At 35.3% G+C, this 24,221-nt stretch overlaps 1 protein-coding gene across 13 annotated transcripts in view; it reads left to right on the forward strand.

The window, feature by feature from the left end:
- The window catches only part of MBD5 (methyl-CpG binding domain protein 5), a 437,517-nt gene that overhangs the window by 284,700 nt on the left and 128,596 nt on the right, over nt 1–24,221 (forward strand). For all 13 annotated transcript variants that reach the window (XM_073241407.1, XM_073241408.1, XM_073241402.1 and 10 more), the window contains one exon: nt 2,715–2,836. The gene's annotated coding sequence lies outside the window, so the exon portion shown is untranslated. The remainder of the gene's footprint in view (nt 1–2,714; nt 2,837–24,221) is intronic.

Below are 24,221 nucleotides of genomic sequence, written 5' to 3' on the forward strand. Positions count from 1 at the left end.
TTATGCTTCTTAATAAAATATTTAACTATTGTATTTAGTGTGACTTTGAAAGGATATAAAGTTAAATGTGTATGTTCAGTCTACCATCTTTAACCAGAAATTAATATTGTTGATTATATTACCTACTGAATTGTTTCTTTTTGGCATTTGTTAAATTAAAGATAAATACCTTTGTTAAAAGGCAGTTTCTATTTCGAGAAAATGGGAAACTAGCATATCCAATGCTTATACTCAGTCTCAGAGTAAGATTTCAGTAGATTGCTATTTTTGTATTATATGCTTTTATTATGACACAGACTTGCTTCCCTCACAGCATGTGGGATGTTTATTATTCCATCAAAGAGAACAATAATCAGGAGCCGTATGTATTACAGAGCTCAATCTGTTATAGTCAGGACATAGGACAAGATGATCAAATTCTCCAAATAAAAAAGTGGGCAACATAGTTTAAACTTTAGAGAATGTGAGTAGGTCCACCAACATGGGCCAGACAATGTGCTATGTATGTTTCATTATCTTACTTAATATAAATATAAAATAATTTTTTATTATCATACTATGTTTTATGAATAAAGATGAAAAGACTCAAAGAAGTTAAAATATTTCCCCAAATTCATACTGCTAGTGGGGTGACAAAGGTAAAATTTGAACCCAGTATTCACTTAGTTCAAACTTAATACTCTTTGGAAGTGAGCATGTATAATAAAATCTGAAACTATGGGACTGCATTTAAGGTCTTCCAACCTTGAGGAGAAGTGAAAGAAAGGTTACTATCAGAAACTGTAACCAGAAAATTACACTACTTATTGTTTGTACATTTTTGTGCAATCATTGCATTGAATCTTTAAACAGCCCTATGAGTTGCTATGTAAATTAAAATTTTATAGTTGCTTATGCCAAGTGTGTTGAACTATAGTTGCCTATATATAAAATTGACTTATCTCGCAAACCCCCTTTCCTGACACCCCACCCTCACTACCATTTCCACAGATAAAGGAAAACTTAATCTTACCAACTGGTAGTTGCTTGGCCACTTCCAAATTAAAATTCAACTTAGGTATTAAACTAAGATTCTTCCCCTACCCCTTATTCTCTCCTTCCCTTCTACTACTCTTATCCATTTTCAGGGGAGACTCATGTCATCCTGCCATCAATAGATGAGTAAGGGTTTTCACATTCTTGTCTCTGCTTGCTGAGTTACTGCTTGGCCTTTGGTAGTCAAGCACCATGTGCCAGCCATCCACCAAGACATAGTTCTTCTTCATTGACCTTTTGAGTTCATATACTGTATCTACTGCCATGGTACTTGCCATGGTCTCCATTTGTAAGGGCCATGTATTGTTCAAACCCATTTCCTTTATGTTTGCCAGCTCAGACTGAGCCACTTTTGCACCCCTCTCATGGGCACAGGCTTTAATAACTTTTCAGATACTCTGCCACAATATACTGGCATGTTTAGAATCCAAAGATATCTTCCAGACCCTTCACCTTACTATCCTTCAGACCTCTTAGGTACCTTGCTCAGTCACTGTCTTTGGTACTGTACACTCAGACACCTCAATGTTCTTTTCTGCCGGATGGCGTGTATCTTGTTTCCTTTGCCTCTGTTATATCCTCTTGCATTATTTTTTACTCTGTAATTTTTATGGCATAAGCTTCATAATAATGTACAATAAAACAGCTCTATATGTACCAAAATGATCAGTTGACAAAACATTACATGAAAGCAATGTATAGAACAGAATGTGTAACCTGCTCCATTTCCGTAAATACATGTGTAGATATAGCAAAGCATTAAGCATTCTTGGAAGAATATATGACTCTGGTAACAAGGGTTACCTCTGGGGATTGCCTCTGGGGAGGGAAAACATGTCTGGGGGACAAAAGTAGAAGAAAAATGTTCTTGGAATGAATACTTTATTGGTGATGCTCTGCCTTCTCAAGGTATCATCCTATCAAGAGTAAGAGGAAATTGGTAACACAGTAGACAAGAACATTGCTGTGATTTGATAGAAGGTCCAATTTGAGTTTTTCAATCCTTGTTGATTTAATTTTATGCTAACCGGATAATTTCTAACTGGCTTGGTACTTAAATAGACCAGATATCAGTAAATGATATATAATTCAATCCATTGGCAATCATTTCAGACAAACAAAAATTTCTCTTTAAAATTGATCAGTTTCTTGTGAGTTTGTTTATGACAGTTTGAGTTGCTGATCAGATCAGTTCTCTGACATGCAACTCTGAGGGCCAGGTGGTAATAATGTCTACCTCACAGCATTGAAGTGAGAATTACCTAAAATGTTAACAGAAGTAAAATGTCATTTACTTCAGTGACAGTTACTTCATTAATATGTCCTGTGAAGGGTCTCAATTAATATAATTAACCAAACTCCAGTATTTCTTTTTTTAAAACTCATGTATAGCATATATGATTGTGTCCAGCACTGTTGTAAGTACTTTATGAATATTAATCTTCATAATGATCCTTCCAAGTGGGTGCTGTTACTATCCCCATTTATAGATGAGGAAACTGAGACATAGAGAAAACAAGTAACTTTCTCAAGATCATACAGCAAGTAAGTGGTAGTATTTCCAACTGTTTACCCATGAGACCCCACTTGAAAATAGGCAGTTTTCCATTTCATTTTTCCTTTTCATTCAGTTGCTCCTTCATGAATAAATGTGTGTGTCTGTGTTATTTCTGTTACAGAAAGAAGAGGGACTCCCTTATAGGGATTCATAAAGACATAGAGCATCTAGAGATTTACTGCCTCCATTACGCTGCTGGGTCTCACAGCACTTGTTATGTTTTTATCAGTTTCTCTCCAGAAGGTAGGAATTGTGTTTTCTTTCCATCAATTCTTTATATAATTATAGTTTTCTTGTATGTGGACTTAATTTTTATTAAATATGAAATACATCTGACATCTATAGATTAAAATGCCAGGTATCTCCAAACAGTTAAGACATAGAAACACATTGCCTCTAAAAAATATTTCTATTATGAGATTAATAGATGTTCATTGTAAAAAAAAAAAAAAGAAAACATAATACAGAAAAGTATAGTAATCCTACCACCTTGTGATAACTATTCTTTATATGTTGTTGTATGTCTTTCTGAGTTTCTTAACATATATGTATAGGTGCATAATATGTGTATCTATACAATTACTATGATTATGGCTAGAAACAATAGAAGAGACTCTTTGGCTACACTACTTCTTTTACTTGGCAATTTACTGCAGAATTTTTCATGTCAGTAAACATCATCCACATTACCATTGTTAATAATAATAATTGCAAAATAAATTCTAGTTCAAGTGTAGAACACAATTTATATAACCATTCTCCAATTATTGAGTATTTGAGATGTTTCGCTGTGGTTAACATGACTTCAGTGAATATCCTTGTATATACATACATCTTTGTACTTCTATGTAATGATATTTTTAGGACAATTTCCAAAAATAACTTTTGCATAACCTTAGTTCCTAAGCATGTTCTCTGATAAAAGGGTTGTATGACCTATCATGTAAGGAAACACTATTATTCGCTATCTTGGAAAATACCAGTGTATAATAATATACTAAGATCTTAGAAATCAAACTTATGTGACCATAGAATCTTTTTTTGAAATAACATCTCTGTCTATGGGATGTTGATATTTAGAATAGTACATAGGAGAGAGGGATATGGGAAATCTACTATTCTGCTGTGAGTCTAAAATTTTTCTAAAAGATAATGCTTTATTTTTACAAGAGCAAGAGAAAAAATTTAATGTAATTGTATACATTTACAATTATAATTAAATTCAGACTTACATGTACACACACACACATACACACACACACACACTAAATAACATCTGTCAACATCTCATTGACTACTTTGGAAAATGCTAGCATATGGTATGTTCTTAAAAATGGAATTGGTGGATCAAAGGGTGAATATATTGAAAAGCTCTACAAATTTGCATTTCCACCAACAATGTCTGAGAATGCCACTTTATATTTTTGTCATTTGGTATTAACTGCTTTTGTTTTTAAATCTGAAATGAGAAAAGTATATTGCACTTTAATGTTCATTTATTTGATTACTAGTGGGATGAATTCATTTTATATTTTCATTTTTCCTTTATATATCTGAATATCTCACCCATTCCAAATTTTTCTTGGAATTGTTGATTTTTTTTGATTGATAAGAATAAGAATCATATTTAGAGTGTTAACACTGTAAATCACATGTGATACAATTGTATCCTTCGATTTTTTCATCTTTTTTTATGTTTTAAGATGCTGTATTTCTGTGCTTTATTTTTGACATGTAAGTTTAGCATTTCTATGAAGTTAAATCTCTCACTCATCTTCATGGCTTCTGGTTTTGGTGTGTGTCTGTACACTGGCTTTTTTTTTTTTAACTGCTTATAATGAGCAGTTTCAAACACAGATTTGACAGAACAGTTTAATGAACCTCCATGTCTCCATGTACCTTGTCTGGTTTCAATAATTAAAAACTCATGTCTAATCTTGTTTCATTTATACTTCCTGCATTATTTTGAAACAAACCCAGACATTAAATCCTTTCATCTCTTAATAGTTCAGTATGTACACTGACTTTAAAGATAATTTTACCTAACCTGTATTTTACATCTTGCATAGTTTGCCTTACTGAAATCATTGGCTTCCACTACAACATACTTAAATAAATGTTATACCAAAAATCAGCATTAGCTAAGATTAGTGTTGTATAACTTAAGGTTTTAAAACAGCTCCTATAAGAATACTTGTAACAAAAAAATGTGTTGCTCATCTCATAGATTAAATATGCATATCTGTATGGCCCATACTTTTTTATTACTAAAGTCATGTCTTAATAAAAAACTTCCATTTCCTATTTCACTAAGGTTCTACCTTACTAGAAGCTATAACTCTTTTTATACCATGATATAATTTCATTTTTTTTGTCTTTAGAAGGTACTGTCATAAATTCTGGATCATTACTGTGTTGATAGTGACTTTCCCAACTCTTTTGAGTATAACTTTACATATGCAACTCCAGAAATGGCACAGGTTTTTAAAAAATCCTTGGGGATTAGAACACAAAGTTTTACATGGTATATATGATTAATATCTGATTAGCTTTTAAGGTAGGATTACATAAATAAGCAATAACTTCTTAGGGTCTTCTGTAGGGTTTCATAGTGAATGTAATACCTCATCATAGGAAATTAGGAAAATATCCCATGATTACTAATGCTTGAAAGAGTACAGAATGTCATCAGATGTGGTTCTTATTCAAAGAAGAAGGGTATGAAAACAGTCTCAACTAGAAATAGAATTGTCGATAGATGTTAAAAGCAAAGAAAGAAAATGTTTGAACCTCCGTCAGACCTAAGTAAAATTGTCGAAGTGTTTATAGTTAAGAGAGACCTTTGGATTAATATTGTCAGATCATTTCATTTTATGAATGAGTACCAAAAGAGAGAGTTTAACCCTTTTGTCCAAAGTCACACAAATGTTTTTTTCTTGTTTTCTCAGAAGACATTTAAGAAGTAAATAAAAGGTTCTAAAAAGTTATCATTACTAACAATAACTAACAATTACTGAGTGCTTACTATGTACAGATAATTGATTGAACACTTTGAATCTTCTATCTCATTTAATCCTCACAATATACTTTGAGATTAGAATTGCTATTATCCCCTTTATAAAAGTAAGGAATCTGATTCTAACCCAGGCAGTCAAAGACACCCAGCCCTCACTCCTAATAGTGCTTCTTAAAAGAGGAGTCTCTTGTGTTATAATTAGTAAGAAACTGTCTTTCACTGTCAACTAAAGCAGACAGAGTTACTGGAAGAATAGAGAGAGGATTGTAATGGTCAATCCTAGAAATGAATCAAGAGTGCAAAGTTTTGGCAAGACAGATCCAAGAAATAATGTTTTTTACATTCTAAGTAAAAAAAATAGGAAGGTCTAATTAGAGAAATTTGTGGCATAACACTAGCTTATTCTTTGATTTAGAGATCTAGCATCCCTCAATTCATTTTTGCATTTATAAAAATTATTTTCATTTTTCAAATAAAAGATGGCTTATAAAAACAATATTACAAAATTCTACATTAAGTACACTTCTCCATTATCACTGCTTTTTCATATTTCCTTTATGATTTTATATATCCAGTTGCATGTACTATGAAATGTAGTCCTTAACCATTTTTGTTATTAATATATTTTTTATAAATTATTAAAGAAAGCAACACGCAAAACAGATTGATTTTGCTGTAGGGTTTTTTTTTGTTTTTTAAAGCTAAGATTGCATTTTTTTTAATTAATGTATCATTGATACACACTCTTATGAAGGTTTCACATGAAAAACACTGTGGCTACTATATTCACCCATATTATCAAGTCCACCCCATATGCCATTGCAGTCACTGTCCATCAGTGTAGTACGATGCCACAGAGTCACTACTTGTCTTCTCTGTGCTTCGCTGTCTACCCTGTGACCCCACCTACACCATGTATACTAATCATAAAACCCCTCAATCCCTTTCTCCTTTCTTCCCACCCACCCTCTCCCACCCCTCCCTTTTGGTAACCACTAGTCCCTTCTTGGAGTCTGTAAAATTGCTACTCTTTCGTTCTTTCAGTTTTGCTTCATGTTACACTCCAAAAATGAGGGAAATCATTTGGTACATGACTTTCTCCACCTGGCTTATTTCAGTGAGCATAATGTCATCCAGCTCCATCCATGTTTTTGCAAATGGTAGGATTTGTTTTCTTCTTACAGCTGAATAGTATTCCATTGTATATATGTACCACCTCTTCTCTATCCATTCATTTACTGGTGGACACTTAGGTTGCTTCCATATCTTGACTACTGTAAATAGTGCCGCAGTAAACATAGAGGTGTATATGTCTTTTTAATCTGAGAATTTGTTTTTCTTTGGGTAAATTCCTAGCAGTGAAAATCCTGGGTCAAATGGTATTTCTATTTTTAGTTTTTTGAGGAACCTCCATATTGCTTTCCACATGGTTGGACTAATTTAGATTCCCACCAGTAGCAAAGGACCATACCCCTTTCTCTGCAACCTTGCAAGCATTTGTTTCTAGTCTTTTCAGTGTTGGCCATTCCAACTGGTGTGAGGTGATATCTCATTATGGTTTCAATTTGTATTTCCCTGATAATTTGCAGTGTGGAGTATGTTTTCATGTGCCTGTTGGCCATCTGAATTTCTTTGGAGAATTCTCTGTTCATATCATACCCCTATTTTTTAATTGGGTTATTTGCTTTTTGGGTGTTGCAGCATGAGTTCTATATATATTTTGAATGTTAACCCCTTGTCGGATATGTCATTTACAAATATATTCTCCCATACTGTAGGATGCCTTTTTGTTCTACTGTTGGTATCCTTTGCTGTACAGAAGCTTTTTAGCTTGATGTAGTCTCATTTGTTCATCTGTGCTTTTGTTTCCCTTGCCAAAGGAGATGCATTCAAGAAAAAGTTACTCATGTTTATGTTCAAGAGATTTTTGCCTATGTTTTCTTCTAAGAGTTCTAATGTTTCATGACTTGCATTCATGTCTTTGATACATTTCAAATTTACTTTTTTATACAGAGTTAGATAATAATCCAGTTTCATTCTCTTACATCTAGCTAGCTGTCCAGTTTTCCCAACACCAGTTGTTGAAGAGGCTGTCATTTCCCCATTGTTTATCCATGGCTACTTTATCATATATTAATTGACCATATATGCTTGGGTTTATATCTGGGCTCTCTAGTCTGATCCATTGATCTATGGTTCTGTTCTTGTGCCAGTACCAAATTGTCTTGATTACTGTGGCTTTATAGTAGAGCTTAAAGTTGAGGAGCATAATCTCCTAGCTTTATTCTTTCTTCTCAGGATTGCTTTGGCTGTTCGGGATCTTTTGTAGTTCCATATGAATTTCAAAAAATTTATTCTAGTTCATTGAAGAATGCCATTGGTATTTTGATAGAAATTACATTGAATCTGTAGATTACTTTAGGCAGGATGGCCATTTTGACCACATTCTTCCTATCCATGAACATGGGATGTTTTTCCATTCATTGGTGTCTTCTTGAATTTCTCTCATGAGTGTCTTGTAGTTGTCAGGATATAGGTCTTTCACCTCCTTGGTTAGGTTTATTCCTAGGTATTTTATTCTTTTTGATGCGATTGTGAATGGAATTGTTTTCCTGACAGCTCTTTCTGCCAGTTCATCATTAGTATAATGGAATACAATGGATTTCAGTACACTGGTTTTGTATCCTGAAACTTTGCTGAATTCAGTTGTTAGTTCTAGTAGTTTTGCAGTGCATTCTTTAGGATTTTCTATGTACAATACCATTTCATCCACAAACAGTAACAGTTTAACTTCTTCTTTACCAGGCTGGATGCCTTTTATTTCTTTGTGTTGTTTGATTGCTATGGCTAGGACCTCTTGAACTATGTTGAATAGAAGTGGAGAGAGTGCGCATCCTTGTCTTGTTCCCAATCTTAAAAGAAAAGCTTTCAGCTTCTCACTGCTAAGTGTGATGTTGGCTGTGGGTTTGTCATATATTGCCTTTATTGTATTGAGGTATTTGCACTCTGTATCCATTTTGTTGAGAGTTTTTATCATGAATGGATGTTGAATTTTGTCAAATGCTTTTTCAGCATGTACAGAGATGATCATGTGGTTTTTGTGGTTTTTGTCCTTTTTTTTGATGTGGTAGATGATGCTGGTAGATTTTCAAGTATTGTACCATCCTTGCATCCCTGGAATAAATCCTACTTGATCATGATGGATGATCTTTTTTGATGTATTTTTTTAGTTCAGTTTGCTAATATTTTGTTGAGGGTTTTTGCTTATATGTTCATCAGGGATATTGGTCTGTAATACTCTTTTTTGTGGTGTCTTGCCTGGTTTTGCTACTAGAGATGCTGGCCTCATAGAGTGAGTTTGGAAGTATTCCTTCTTCTTCTACTCTTCGAAAAACTTTAAGGGGATGGGTATTAGGTCTTCACTAAATGTTTAATAAAATTCAGCAATGAAGCCATCTGGTCCAGGAGTTTTGTTCCTAGGTAGTTTTTTGATTACCAATTCAATTTCATTGCTGGTAATTGGTCTGTTTAGATTTTCTGTTTCTTCCAGGGTCAGTCGTGGAAGATTGTATTTTTCTAGAAAGTTGTCCATTTCTTCTAGGTTATCCAGTTTGTTAGTGTATAATTTTTCATATTATTCTCTAATAATTCTTGTATTTCTGTTGTGTCCTTAGTGATTTTTTTTCATTTCTGATCCTGTTTATGGGTGTAAACTCTTTTTTTCTTGATAAGTCTCACTAGGGGTTAATCTATTTTGTTTATTTTCTCAAAGAACCAGCTCCTGCTTTTATTGATTCTTTCTATTGTTTTAGTCTTCTCAATTTTATTAATTTTTCCCTAATCTTTATTATCGCCCTCCTTCTACTGATTTTGGGCTTATTTATTCTTCTTTTTCTAGTTTCATTAATTGTGAGTTTAGACTGTTCATATGGGATTGTTCTTTGCTGAGGTAAGCCTGCATTGCAATATACTTCCCACATAGCACAGCCTTCACTGTGTCCCACAGATTTTGCAGTTTGAGTTATTGTTTTCATTTGTCTCCATGTATTGCTTGATCTCTGTTTTTATTTGGTCATTGATCCATTGGTTGTTTAAGAGCATGTTGTTAAGCCTCCATATGTTTCTGGGCTTTTTTGCTTTCTTAGTGTAATTCATTTCTAGTTTCATACGTTTGTAGTGTGGGAAGCTGGTTGGTATTATTTCAATCCTTCTGAATTTAGTGAGGCTGTTTTGGTCGCCTAGTATATGATCTATTCCTGAAAATGTTCCATGTGCACTTGAGAAGAATGTGTATCTGCTGCTTTTGGGTAGAGTCTTCTGTATATTTCTGTTAGGGCCATCTGTTCTAATGTGTTGTTCAGTGCCACTGTCTCCTTACTTACTTTCTGTTTGGTTGATCTGTCCTTCGGAGTGAGTGGTATGTCGAAGTCTCCTAAAATTAATACACTGCATTCTATTTCCCTCTTTAATTCGATTAGTGTTTTTTTCACATATGTAGGTGCTCTGTGGTGGGTGCATAGATATTTATACTACTAATTATATCCTCTTGTTGGATTGACCCCTTTATAATTATGTAATGTCCTTCTTTGTCTCTTGTTACTTTATTTGTTTTGAAGTCTTTTTTGTCTGATATAAGTATGGCTACTCCTGCTTTATTCTCCCTATTAGTTGCATGAAATACCTTTTTCTATCCCTTCATTTTTAATCTGTATATGTCTTTGGGTTACAAGTGAGTCTCTTGTAGAAAGCATATACTTGGGTCTTGTTTTTTTATCCATTCAGTGACTCTGTCTTTTGATTGGTGCATTCAGACCATTTACATTAAGGTGATTATCAATAGGTATGTATTTATTGCCATTGCAGGCTTCAGATTTGTGGTACCAAAGGTTCAAGGGTAACTCCCGTACTTTCTAATAGTCTAATTTAACTCAGTATTCTATTACAAACACAATCTAAAGGTTCTTTTTTTTTCCCTTCTTATTCTTCCTCCTCCATTCTTTATGTATTAGGTATCATATTCTGTACCCTTTGTCTATTCCTTGACTGACTTTGGGTGGTCATTGATTTGATTTTGCATCTGCTTAGTAATTAATTGGTCTACTTTCTTTACTGATGTTTTATTTCTTCTGGTGATAGCTATTTAGCCTTAGGAACACTTCCATGTAGAGAAGTCCCTCTAAAATACACTGCAGAGATTGTTTGTGGGAGATAAATTCTCTCAGCTTTTGCTTATCTGGTAATTGTTTAATCCCTCCTTCAAATTTAAATGGTAGTCTTTGCAGGTATAGTATTCTTGGTCCAAGGCTCTTCTGTTTCATTGCATTAAATATATCATGTCCTCCCTTCTGGCCTGTATGGTTTCTGTTGAGGAGCTGATAATAGCCTAATGGGTTTTCCTTTGTATGAGATCTTTTTTTCTGTCTGGCTGCTTTTAATACTCTGTCTTTATCTTTGATCTTTGCCATTTTAATTATTATTATAAGCCTTGGTGTTGTCTTCCTTGGTGTTGGGAGATCTGTGCACCTCTATGGCCTGAGAGACTATCTCCTTCCCCAGATTGAGGAAGTTTTCAGCAATTACCTCCTGAAAGATACTTTCTATCCCTTTTTCTCTCTCTTCTTCTGGTACCCCTATAATGCAAATATTGTTCTGTCTGGATTGGTCACAGAGTTCTCTCAATATTCTTTCATTCCTAGAGATCCTTTTTTCTCTCTGTGCCTCAGCTTCTTTGTATTCCTGTTCTCTAATTTCAATTTCATTTACTGTCTCCTCTACTTCATCTAAACTGCTTTTAAATCCCTCCATTGTATATTTCATTTCAGATTCTGTATCCTTAAATATTTGTATCTCATTACTGATTTCCTCCCTGCATTGTTGAATATTTTTCTGTAGCACCAACAGCATGTTTATAATTTTTATTTTGAAATCTCTTTGAAGAAGATTGATGAGTTCTTTTTCACTTGGCACTCCTTCTGGTGTTTGTGGGATTTTGGGTTGAACCAGGTTCCTTTGACATTTCATATTTGTATGTGGTGCCCTCTAGTGCCCTTCTATCTGGACCTATTCAGTCCCTGGAGCTATGGTGTGGGTGTCAGGGGAGCAGTACTGATTCCTGTTGGGAGGAAATAAGTCTTTCTTGCCTCCCAGCTGCAATGCCTGTTTCCAGTGCCAGGGCCAGTGGATTGAGCATGCATGGAGAAACCTCTGTGCTTTGCACTTGTATCTTCCATAGGCAGGGCTGCCTTCTGGCTGGCCTGGTGCAATGGCAGGAGCAGCCAGAAGATGCAGCACCTCGTGTATCACAGTGGAGGGCCTCAGAGCTGTGTAACCAGCCAGTTGGATTTAGTGCCTGAAGCTCCTAAAAGTTCCCAACCTGCTGGGCTGAGTGTGCTGGGACAATTTTGTCTACCTGTCCTTTCTCTTGACCAGCAAGCTCTTTGGCCCTTTAGCAGCCCTCTCACTTTTAGGAAGTCTCTCAAACTGCCCGTGTTTTGTCCCAGAGCAGCTACATATGGATTCCTGCTTTCCACAAGCAGCTGGAATCTCAGTCTCTCCAAGTATTCTGCGCATCTTAGCTTTCCAACCCCACTGATCTCCAGAGCACCATGTAAAGTAGGTTCATGCTCCCAGAGCAGGTCCCCAGGGCTGGGTGTTCAGCAGTCCTAGGCTTTCACCCCTTCCCTGCTCCTTTTTTCTTCCTACTTCCAGTGAGCTGTGTTTGAGGAATGGCTTGGGTCCCTCCAGATCATGGCTTTGGTATGTTACCCTATTCCTTGAGGTCTGCTGGTTTGCCCAGGTTTAGACAGTCTTCCACAGTCTTCTTCCCTGTTGCTCTTTCAGGATTTGATGTATTTGTTATATTTTCATATTATACATGGTTTGTTTGGAGGTTTTTGTCTTACCTCTCACACAACCGTCTTTAATCCCCCTCCTCACTTTTGCTCTAGGTTTTAATGCCTACTCTAGTTGACATCTAAAGGTGAACATGAATAAACAAAACAATGAAATCATGAAAGAAGAAAGGATTTGCAAAAATGAATTTGCACCTGTAGTTCCCAATAGCAATCACAGTTTTCAACTTGATGCTTTTTTGGGGGATTGTGAATAAAGACTAGGTGAGACCATAGGCCCCATGCAAAGCCTCAGGATATTAGTGTTCCTGGTCAGTCATTTATCCTCTTAAAATGGTCCTTAGATTGTAGAGTATTGTTTGAAATATGAAAGGGAAACAAACCTGAGTCTATAACTTTATCCCAAGCGTCATCTTAGGAGTCTGAAGTTTATGTGGCAAGATAAATGTTTACCAAAATGAAAACCTTTGGTAGGCTTTCCAATTACTGTTGCTTTATTGGTACTGCTTTGTGGTATATATTTTTATTTACCTGCAGAAGAATTATCTTTAAAAATTGTAAGTCCAAGAAAGTAATATCACTAATTGAAAATTGTGTTCAACTGTGTAAAACATCTATTCCAGGGAAATGGGTAAGTTTTTTTAGAAAGATTTAAATTCCACCTCTCATTTTTGTTATATTTTCATGTAAATTTATGTTTAAGAGTATTCTGATTTAGTATTCTTTGCTAAAAATGTACTTTTAGTCTGATCTTATGAAGCAAAATTATGAATTAGTTTGTATAGATATTTTGAAAGCCCTGAAGTCTTAATTTCATGTATAGTTATGATTTTCAGTTACCAAAACCTTAGTTTCCTTTGTTTTTATTTTTATTTGTTTTCTATAACCCCTAAAATCTTTGTGACTTAAGTTGTTGAAGTTACCCTCTCTTTTTAAATATACTTACATAACAGAGAGTAAAAGGGAGGGAATTAGCAAACCAAAACATTGACTTAACTTCCCCAGTATATAGAATAATAATGATAATGGTGATAGAAATAAAAAAATAGTAGAATAATAGTAATCATTCAATAACATGAAGAAAAATAACTAGGGTTTACTATATTAGCCAGGGACTCTTCTAACTCAACTACATTATCATCCCCATTTTAAAAATGAGGAACTGAGTCAATAAGAGATTAAATAATAAGTATTAAATCCAGGATCAGAAAACTGACAAAGACTTGAGAAAGCCACAGTAGAAAATTCTTACTCTTTCATGGTCTCACAACCCTGCATACAAGGCTTTGTGCTGAAGATACAGTGGTAAAATAGGTAGGCACAGTTCCCGATTTCATTAAATCAAAATTACACAATTGTTTATTTCATTTTCATATTACAAGGTGATGGCAGAACATCTATGAGGACCTTATATGGTGTGGGAGAATCAGACAAAGGATACCTGAAGAAGGGGCATTTTAGCTGAGATCTGAGGATCAATAGGAAGGATTAACAAGATCAGTAGAATTGGTGAGTAGGTTAGGCAAAGGCCACATTAGGATTTTTGTGGGCCTCAGATACCTTTGCCTTTGTGGACCCATTCCTGCCTAGAAAATACTAAAAATATATTCAGGAATTATACTAGTATGATGATAAACATATTATTATTACATATTTAAATTTTTTTGACCTAAAAGGTATTTTTTATCTTAAAAGAAACTAAAACATTTTTATGGACTGTGTGCCTACTGGGCCTAATGGATAAGTCAGCCCAGGGGTGGGAAATATTGGTCCAGAAATGTTTCAGATAGAAAAATCAGCATAGACAGAATCTCTCAAGGACTTGCTCAGGAAACTGAAATGAGAGCAGAGTTCAGGGTTGGGATGCATAAGGTAAGGCTGGTGAAGGAGGGAGGTCCTTGTAAGTCATGTTTAGGATTTTGATATTTATCCTAAGGACAATGGAAAACCTCTAAAGGGTGTGTGTGTGTGTAGGTGTGTGTGCTTAAAGCAAATTAATTTATGGATCTGGTTAAAAATCAACAGTTCTTTGTTCCAACTTTTCCTACTTCAACCTCACTTTTCTTTCTACTTTTTCTTCTGATATATACTTTCATGTATCCAGGTAAAAGCAATTTTCTTCTACCTCTAATATGTTTTTTATTTAGGTATTATTGATATACACTCTCATGAATGTTCCACAAGAAAAGACAATGTGGTTACTACCTTTACCCATATTGTCAAGTCCCCACCCACACCCCATCACAGTCACTGTCCATCAGCATAGCAAGATGCCACAGATTCACCACTTGCCTTCTCTACGCTACACTGTCTTCCCCGTGACCCCCCATAGCATGTGTATGAAATATAATACCCCTCAATCCTTTTCTCTCTCCCTCCCACCTGCCCTCCCACACCCCTCTGCTTTGGTAACTTCTTGTCCCTTCTTGGAGTCTGTGAGTGTGGTGCTGGTTTGTTCCTTCAGTTTTGCTTCATTGTTATACTCCACAAATGAGGGAAATCATTTGGCAGTTGTCTTTCTCTACATGGCTTATTTCACTGAGCATAATATCCTCCAGCTCCATCCATTTTGTTGCAAACGGTAGGATTTGTTTCTTTCTTATGGCTGAATAATATTCCATTGTGTATATGTACCACATCTTCTTTATCCATTCATCTACTAATGGACACTTAGGTTGCTTCCATATCTTGGCTATTGTAAAAAGTGCTGCAATAAACAGGGGTGTATATGTCTTTTTGAATCTGAGAACTTGTATTTGGGTAAATTCCAAGGAGTGGGATTCCTGGGTCAAATGATATTTCTATTTTTAGTTTTTTGAGGAACCTCCATATTGCTAGCTTACATTCCTGCCAGCAGTGTAGGAGGGTTTCCCTTTCTCCACATCCTTGTCAGCATTTGTTGTTCTTAGTCTTTTCAATGGTGGTCATCCTAATGGTGTGAGGGGATAATCTCATTGTGGTTTTAATTTGCATTTCCTTGATGATTTTTGATGTGGAGCATCTTTTCATGTGTCTGTTGGCCATCTGAATTTCTTCTTTGGAGAATTGTCTCTTCATATCCTCTGCCCATTTTTTAATCAGGTTATTTGCCCTTTGGGTGTTCAGGAGTGTGAGTTATTTATATATTTTGGATGTTAACCCCTTGTTGGATATGTCATTTACAAATATATTCCTCCATACTGTAGGGTGCCTTTTTGTTCTGTTGATGGTGTCCTTTGCCGTACAGAAGCTTTTTAGTTTGATGTAGTCTTATTTGTTCATTTTTGCTTTTGTTTCCCTTGCTCAAGGAGATGCATTCAGGAAGAATTTTCTCATGTTTATATTCAGGAGATTTTTGTCTATGTTTTCTTCTAAGAGTTTTAAGGTTTCATGACTAAATTCAGGTCTTTGATCCATTTCAAGTTTAGTTTTGTATGTGGGATTAAACAGTAATCCACTTTCATTGTCTTGCATGTAGTAGTCCAGTTTTGCCAATACCAGTTGTTGAAGAGGTTGTCATTTCCCCATTGTATGTCCATAGCTCCTTTATAGTATGTTAATTGACCATATATGCTTGGGTTTATATCTGGTCTGTTCCATTGGTCTATTGTTCTGTTCTTGTGGCAGTACCAGATTGTCTTGATTACTGTGGCTTTGTAGTACAGTTTGAAGTTGAGGAGAGTAAATTCCCCTGCTTTATTCTTCCTTCTCAGGATTGCTTTGGCAATTTGGGGTCCTTTGTGGTTCCATATGAATTTTAGAATGATTTGCTATAGTTCATTGAAGAATGCTGTTGGTATTTTGACAGGAATTGCATTGAATCTATAGATTGCTTTACACAGGATGGCCATTTTAACAATATTAATTCTTCCTATCCATGAGCACAGGATGTGTTTCTATTTATTGGTGTCTTCTCTAATTTCTTTCATGAGTGTCTTGTAGTTTTCAAAGTATAGGTCTTTCGCTTCCTTGGTTAGGTTTACTCCTAGGTATTTTATTCTTTTTGATGCAATTGTGAATGGAATTGTTTTTCTGATTTCTCTTTCTGCTACTTCATCGTTAGTGTACAGGCATGCAACAGATTTGTGTGTATTAATTTTGTTTCCTTCAACTTTGCTGAATTCAGATATTAGTTCTAGTAGTTTTGGAGTGGATTCTTTGTACCTCAGGTATTTTATTTATCACTTTTAGGTATCACATATTCACATGCGTGCACATACACATGTAAATAAAGGAGGCATTATACACTCACCTTCTTAGTCTACCCCATCTCCACCTTTTCTCTATAATTCATTTAGTTTTATCTCTACTTTTGGTTTCTCTATTGTAACTGTGGATAATAAACTAATACCTTTATTTCTTGGCCCATTAACTATAGATGCTGTTTTTCAATCATCTCCTCTGTCAGATGAGGATATTAGTGCACCCACCTTCTCTGTGGTTCTGTCCTTTAATTTTGTATTGCTAAATTTGACACCATTTACATCTATTTTGTAACCACAAGTAACTACTTATGTGACTGTGTGAAAAGGGCCTTTGCATTTGCTTTTTCCTCCTCCTGGAACATCCATTCACCCAAAAGACAGCATTGTATGATCCTTCCCTTCCTTAATTCTTGATTCAAGTGGCAGCCAATCAGTAGGACTGTTCCTGGCCATCTTACTGGAAATAGCAGTCCTCCCTGGGATTCTTGCTGTTTTCCTTCGTATGTTTTTCTCCATAGCACTTACTGTTAACAAATTTATGTATTTATATATTTTATTTCATGTAATTTTTGAAATTATTGCCACTCTCCCTGTTCTTGAATATAGCTTCAAGAAGGTAAGGATTATCTCGTTACATTCTCAGTAGCTAAAACAGTGCCAGATGCATAATCATATGAATTATTGATTAATTATAGTCCCAAATAGTCTTCTTTGGTTGTACATCCTTCTTCAGTTTCTTAAAATTTCTTGTCTTTCTTGTTTCTCTTGTATTGTTTTTCTTTATCACATTCCCAGTTCTTTCCAACTCTCCAGTATATGAAACATTTTGGCACATCTCTCTCTTCTTTGTTCTTTTTCCCTGGGAACTGCTCTTACAAAGCCTTACATACTCTGGCTGCACAGCTGTCATTCTGAAGCTTCCCTCTCCTGCTCTTCTCAGAACTACAGCAACCCACATTTTTCTCTCTGCCTCTTTTTTTTTTTTTTTTCCTATATCCTCCTTTAATGAAGTATGTCCCTAAATACTTTCTAAAAAAGAATAACATATGGATGATAACTTTTACATGTTTGAAATGTTCTTTATTTTATTGTCAATAGGGGTATATCCAGGTTCTAACCTCACTAGGTACAAGCCTGGGGGCAGGACTTGACTGGGGGAAGGGGCAGAAGTGGTGTGTATGTACATCAGTATTAGAGAGGGAGAAAACGCATTAAAAGCTGATACAGTTTGACTACCAGCTCTACCTGAGACATTGTCTAAAAACTGATATTTTGTGCCACTTCTACTAACTTCTTTTTATAATAGTTCCAACAAGTATTATGTTAACAATTGTAGAAAAGGCTTACCATCTGCTTTTGAGTTTGTCTGGGATTCTAGGCTACAAATCATTTTCCCTCTGAACTTGGAAGGTGATGCTCCAGTCTTCTAAAATTCGTTAACACCAGCCTGCGTTGGTCCTTTGTAGCTCTTCTGCTCGTTCCCTCAGGCAGCTTTCGAGTTCCACCCTTTCTTTTTTCGGGGTTTTTCTGTTCCTAATGATGTGTCTTGGTGCAGCCTTTTTTTCTGTTCACGTCGTATTCGGTGAGCACACTCATCTGAGGAGTTTCATCCCTAGAAAATTATCCTATATTATTCTTTAGTAATTTCCTCTCTTCTTTTTTCTTTTTTTTTTTATTCTTTACTTCTGTAACTTCTGTTATTCTGTGAAGGACCACAGAGTTGAACATCTTAATACCTCATCTGTTCAATGATACTTTGTTTCTTTTTAAACCTATTTCCAGGCAATGCTCTCAATTCCTAAAACAAGACCAAAAAAGAGAGAGGGAGAGAGGGAAAGAGATTGATAACAGGGTTGATATTTAGTTATGTTTTTGTTTTCCGAGAGTTTTTTATATTCTCTGGGGTTGGTTTGTTTCTTATTGTTACTGTTGTTTTTAAGTTGAAGAGGTTAGTTATTAAGAGCACAGATTCTGTAGCCAACTTGAGTTTGAATCCCTATGTCCCACACTTAATAAATCTGTGACCTTGAGCAATTTTAAATTGTATTCTGTCCTAATCTGAAATGGAGATAGTAATACATACCTATCTGAGAGATCTGAGGATTAAATTAGTTGATAAATGTAAAACAGTTAAGAACAAAATTTATAATATAATAAGCCTGGTATGTATTTGCTATTATCATTACTATTATAACCATGATAATTTTTATTATTTTGTGGATATGTCTGCTCACTGTCCCTGAGGATACTAGCCTAGCTAGAATTCTTTTTAAACTTCACTTTTCCTCCCTAAATTCCCCGTTTTCTCCAGTTCAGCTTCTATTTTGTTGTTGTTTTCTTATTTTCTTTCTCTTTTTTATGTAGGAAACTTTCTAAATATCTGGCAATTCTTGGTAACGTGTTCATATTTAACAAGGAGACAATAAACAGTTGATTGGGAGATTTGTATACAAAGGCAGCTTTTTCTGATTTCAGATATTAAAGGCGATTAAGGCCAGGGAACTAGCCATTACAGTAGAAGTACCCTAAATGCCAGACACCAAATCTGTTCTTTGCGTATGATTGAGTCCTACACGAGGAACCCTTTGATTGTTGCTTTAGGAATGCCTTGTTTCCATGGATGTGGTTGCTGACTATCTGCTCCTGTGCAAATCTACCATTAGGCTCCCATTTTCAGCCCTGCCTCTCACCCCTACTCTCACTGCTGTGCACTTACCAGGCATCTGTGAGCCTCTGAATCTCTCTCTATAGTTTACAGATCAATGGGTCCCTTCTTAGCTTTTGCCACTCCATGTCTACTATTATAGGCCAAGGCTTCCTCTGCCCCAGTGTACCAGTTTCTACTTTCGAGCTCACACTAATTTTCTGAAATCTCTCATTGGTTGATGGCCCATCCCCACCCATTGTGGTGTTACTTATTTTTTGTTCCTCTACTATAATTTTTGTAGGTCTTAACAGAAATAAAAACATGTATGTCTACTTACTGTCTTTAACCAGAAGTTAAATGTTTGTAAGCTGAAAATAACCAGATCAAATTTCAATTTACAAAGATCACTCTGGCTGGAGTTTGATAGCAGCATAAATTAACAGACTAGATTTTCTTGGGTGTAATTGTGTAACGCTTATAAGACTTAGTATAAGATTCAGATAATAAAACTACTCATTAAAATAATAACATAAACAGTATATTATAGACATCAACAATAATATGGATCAATATTTAATGGAATACAACCATCTAGAAATAAGTTAAATACTTTCTCCTACTAAAATCAATATATATATTATAAATATAATTATTATAGTTAATATACAATTGTAATTCTATAACAGTATGGTATATTAATAAGTTATATTATATATTATTCCCTGGGCCGAAACAGAAATGACTTTCTTCAGAAATAATCTAATCCTCACTTACTCTCACAGTATTTTTCCATCTATCATTTGATACTAGCCCATCTCTTATCATTAAATGTAAATGTGATTTCTCATAGAAAAGCAATAAATTAGTCTTAAATCAGCCTTTGGCTTTTAGAAGCTTATGATGTTTATTTTCAGGTGGTTGTCAGCTATCATGATCAGAATAGTATCTCGTAGAGTGGTGATGATTAAAATTAGATAAAATATATAATGTTTACTTTTCCCCATTATCATACTGTGGACCCCTTCTTTACAGCACCTCTAGATTACCTCTATAACTAGAGTGAATTCCCCAATCCAGATGCCTTACCCCATATTTATGTGAAAATGTTCATGCTTTAAAGGTGCTTTATGTACTTGATTTAAAGATACTTATAAGCTTTAGTGCCACCAAAGATATATATATTGATTATAGCCAAGCCTTTATAATAAGTAATCTCTTTATCAAAGTTTTATTTCTATAAATCCTAGTCATTTAAATGTAGTTTTTCAGTGATTGTGTGATTTTGCTTTAACGTTACTGAATACATACAAAAACACACTAGACAAAAAAAACACACTTTCATTTTTTTCTCCCTTAAAAAGAACTATACACATATAAAAATTATAAGTGGTAGCAGGGTTTTATTATAGATTATTAGGGGCCCTCATTTTACTGAGAAACATATTTTCTTCCTGGCTTTCACATAATAACCTGGGGAAAGGGCAAGGAGAAATTTTGAATCCATAACCTAATACAGTAGAATTCAAGGAAAATAATAAAAATTACAGTAAAGATGATTTTAGGCTCCAAATATCTACAACTATATATAATTATGGCTAAAAGAATTTGCAAAACCACTGTGTATTTTTCATAATTAAAATATATTGCCAGCCCTCTATGTCTTCATATAAATAGAAAGATTATAAGATTTTAGATATCATTATCATTCCTATTTGCCTTCATTTTAAGTGGAAGCTATAGTTTTTGATTACTGTTAACTACCACAGGGATTTTTTTCTTAAATTGCATATGCCTTTTTGATTAACAATACATTTATTTTCAGTATGTTTTTCTAATCTGTTTCTGACTGTTAAATGCTCACACACACATACATGCACATACACATACACACACACACACACACACACACACACACACATGAGGGAGTAGTAAAAACAAAAGCATTTTATTAAGTAAGTAACATTCCTCAATGGTTTTACTCAGCTTACATAATATATCATACATTCATTTTTAGGGCTCTATCTTCTGTTTTATGTAAAAGCTGTTTTTGAAACCATGTTATCTTGTTTTTTTCATAATTTGAATACTGTTACAATATCTTGGTAGTGCTACAGAAATCTTTCTGCTTGTTTTTTTCCTGTTCACAGTATTCAGAGTGGTCCATGTGACCTAGATATTGAAAATCAGGGAAGAGTGTGCTGCATTGCTCCTGTTTACTGTGAAAGCTCAGAAACACTCTGGTTGCACAGCTAGAATTTCAGGATTCATACTGTTTAATCTTGCTGATATTTTAAAAGATCTCTGACAGTCTGCACAATTACTTTTTAATCTGGCATTAAAATATTGTTTAAATATTCCAAACATTTAAATAATAAAAGGTAATGCTTTTATATTTCAGTAAAAAATGCACGTACACATAGTCATTATTCATTTTTAAATTTTAGATGATGTTTAATAGGATTCAGTGTGGACTTTTCCCCCATTATTTACCTTGTGTTTAGAATTATAATAATTAGGGTTTTGAATCTAAAGTGCAGTTAGTCCTTTTCCATTCCCTACTTGGGTAAACTCTGTTAAATTAAAAAATAAAATAGTATCTAGAGTTTGCATTATAAAACTGTTCATCAAGAAAAGTTAATTTTATCATCTGTCAGATTGGTATGGAGCATCTTTTCCAAAATGTCAGCTTTTACATTCAGGAAGCCATATTCTCCCAATATGGAAAGCTAGTTCACCCTTTAATACTTACGTGTAAAAAATAAAGCCCTGAAAAGAAAGCACTGAATGAGTTAAACATCTGCACAGGTGACTGACTTTCAAGTAGAGAATCATATAGATGATAGATAGATGATGATAGATGATACATAGATAGATAGATAGATAGATAGATAGATAGATAGATAGATAGAAGTATAGAGATATAGATACAGATATATACTGAAAAAATCTGTTTTCTCTGTACTCATTGTAAAAATATTGTAAGATAGAAGAAAGAGTAGGATACATCTCAGCTAAGAAAATTAGAGGACAAATGTGCCAAGGATCAGCTCTGTAGTTTTATTTTTTCTCTTAATGACAGAAAAATCAGCTCAATAAATTAGTTCATAGCCAGGGGAAGTACAGAGTACCAGGGAAGATGACCGGAATCTGTAGTGAGAAATCTAAGGCAAGAAGCTGGAAACCCAGTGGCTAGAATCAAATCTGAAGTGCTAGGAGAGACAGAAATAAGTAGGGAGTGCAATGAGGTGAGGCAGAAACAAACCAGAATGAGAAGCAATAAACAAATACAAGAGAGTGGCCCAGAACCAGGGCTCTAAACAGAATGTGTTAGACAAATCATATTAATGCATTTTGGGGAGTGGGTATGGAAGACTTACCAGGAGTGGAAACTTACTAATTGCACAGTAATCCTAGCTCTGATATGTATCCAGCTCCTGCATGAATTTGCTCTTCCTTTTTACTAAATCAGTGTTTCCCAAACTGGTGTTTCATAGAACACTCTTTTTAGGACTGTCTTCTAAAAGCTGTATCATGAAGGTGGAGCAAAAGTACCAGTTGTCATGTAAGTTTGCAGAATTTCGCACTTCCATCCATATGTTCTTTGCATTTTTCTCTTTTGAAAATTCACAGTGCCCTTATCATGTAAAAGCTTCTGAGTATTTGAGTAGTCCTAGAGAAAGAAATTCGTAAATCCACTTACCAAATTTGTTTGACCTTAAATAGTACCTTGCATAGTGTCAAGTCCTTATCTTCAGAGCTGTGTTCTCCAGGACACCAGTTTGGGAAACTAACTGTTCTACTCATTAGTGTTTCAATAAGCTGTTGAAACGCCATTTTAAAAGTAAGGTATATGGGAAAGAGGAAAAAGATGGTGGCGTGAGAGGAGAGACAGAGGCTTCCTCCTAAAACTGAATACAATTAGAAAATTTAATTGTTGCAACTAATCCTGAGAGAGCAACAGGAAAGAGGACGGTCAGACTGCACACACCTGGAGAAAAGAGAAGACCTCAGTGAACGGGGTAACGTACCAGAGCTGTGGCTCCACGGGACCCGAGCCCCTCCCCAACCCCAGCTGACCGGCGGGAGGAAGACAAACAGAGCAGGGAGGGAGTGGAAGGCTTGGGACTGCTGAATACCTAGCTCCGAAGATCTGCACTGGGAGCCCAAACCTACATTTCACAGTGCTTTCATGAGACTCGCATGACTACCGGGTTGGAAAGTTAATACAGTTCCTGGGGAGACTGGGATTTCAGCTGCTTGTGGAAAGCAGGGATCCATATCTGGCTGCTCTGGGACAAAAACTTATACCTGTGTGCCTGGCCCACAGGCAGTGGAGACAGGCACAGCAGCCAGGAGGTGGGGAACAGCTCTTTCCTACCCCCAGTAACGTTCCCCTGCAACCCCTGACATTGCTTCAGGGGCTCAACAGCTCCAGAATACAGCTTCTGGACAAGAGAGGGCGCCATATACAAACATGAACAGCCAAAAGAACCTTCTCCAGAGTAAAATTGTTAATACAACTCCCGAGAAAGATTTAAATGATATGGACCTCATGACTCTTTCTGAAAGGGAGTTCAAAATAAAAATAATCAACATCCTAATGGAGGTAAGGAATGACATCCAAGAACTCAGGAATGAATTCAGGTCAGAGATCCAATTGTTAAAGAACATGATGGAAGGTATTAAAAGCAGGTTGGATACGGTGGAGGAGACAATAAATGAAATAGAAACTAGACAAGAGGAATACAAAGAAACTGAGGCACAGAGAGAAAAAAGGATCTCTAAAAATGAAAGAATATTGAGAGAACTGTGTGACCAATCCAAGTGGAAAAATATTTGCATTATAGGGATACCAGAAGAAGAAGAGAGAGAAAAAGGGATACAAAGTGTCTTTGAAGATGTAGTTGCTGAAAACATCCCCAATCTGGGG

This window comes from Manis javanica, chromosome 7, assembly GCF_040802235.1.
Source record: "Manis javanica isolate MJ-LG chromosome 7, MJ_LKY, whole genome shotgun sequence".
NCBI classification, from domain to species: Eukaryota; Metazoa; Chordata; class Mammalia; order Pholidota; family Manidae; genus Manis; species Manis javanica.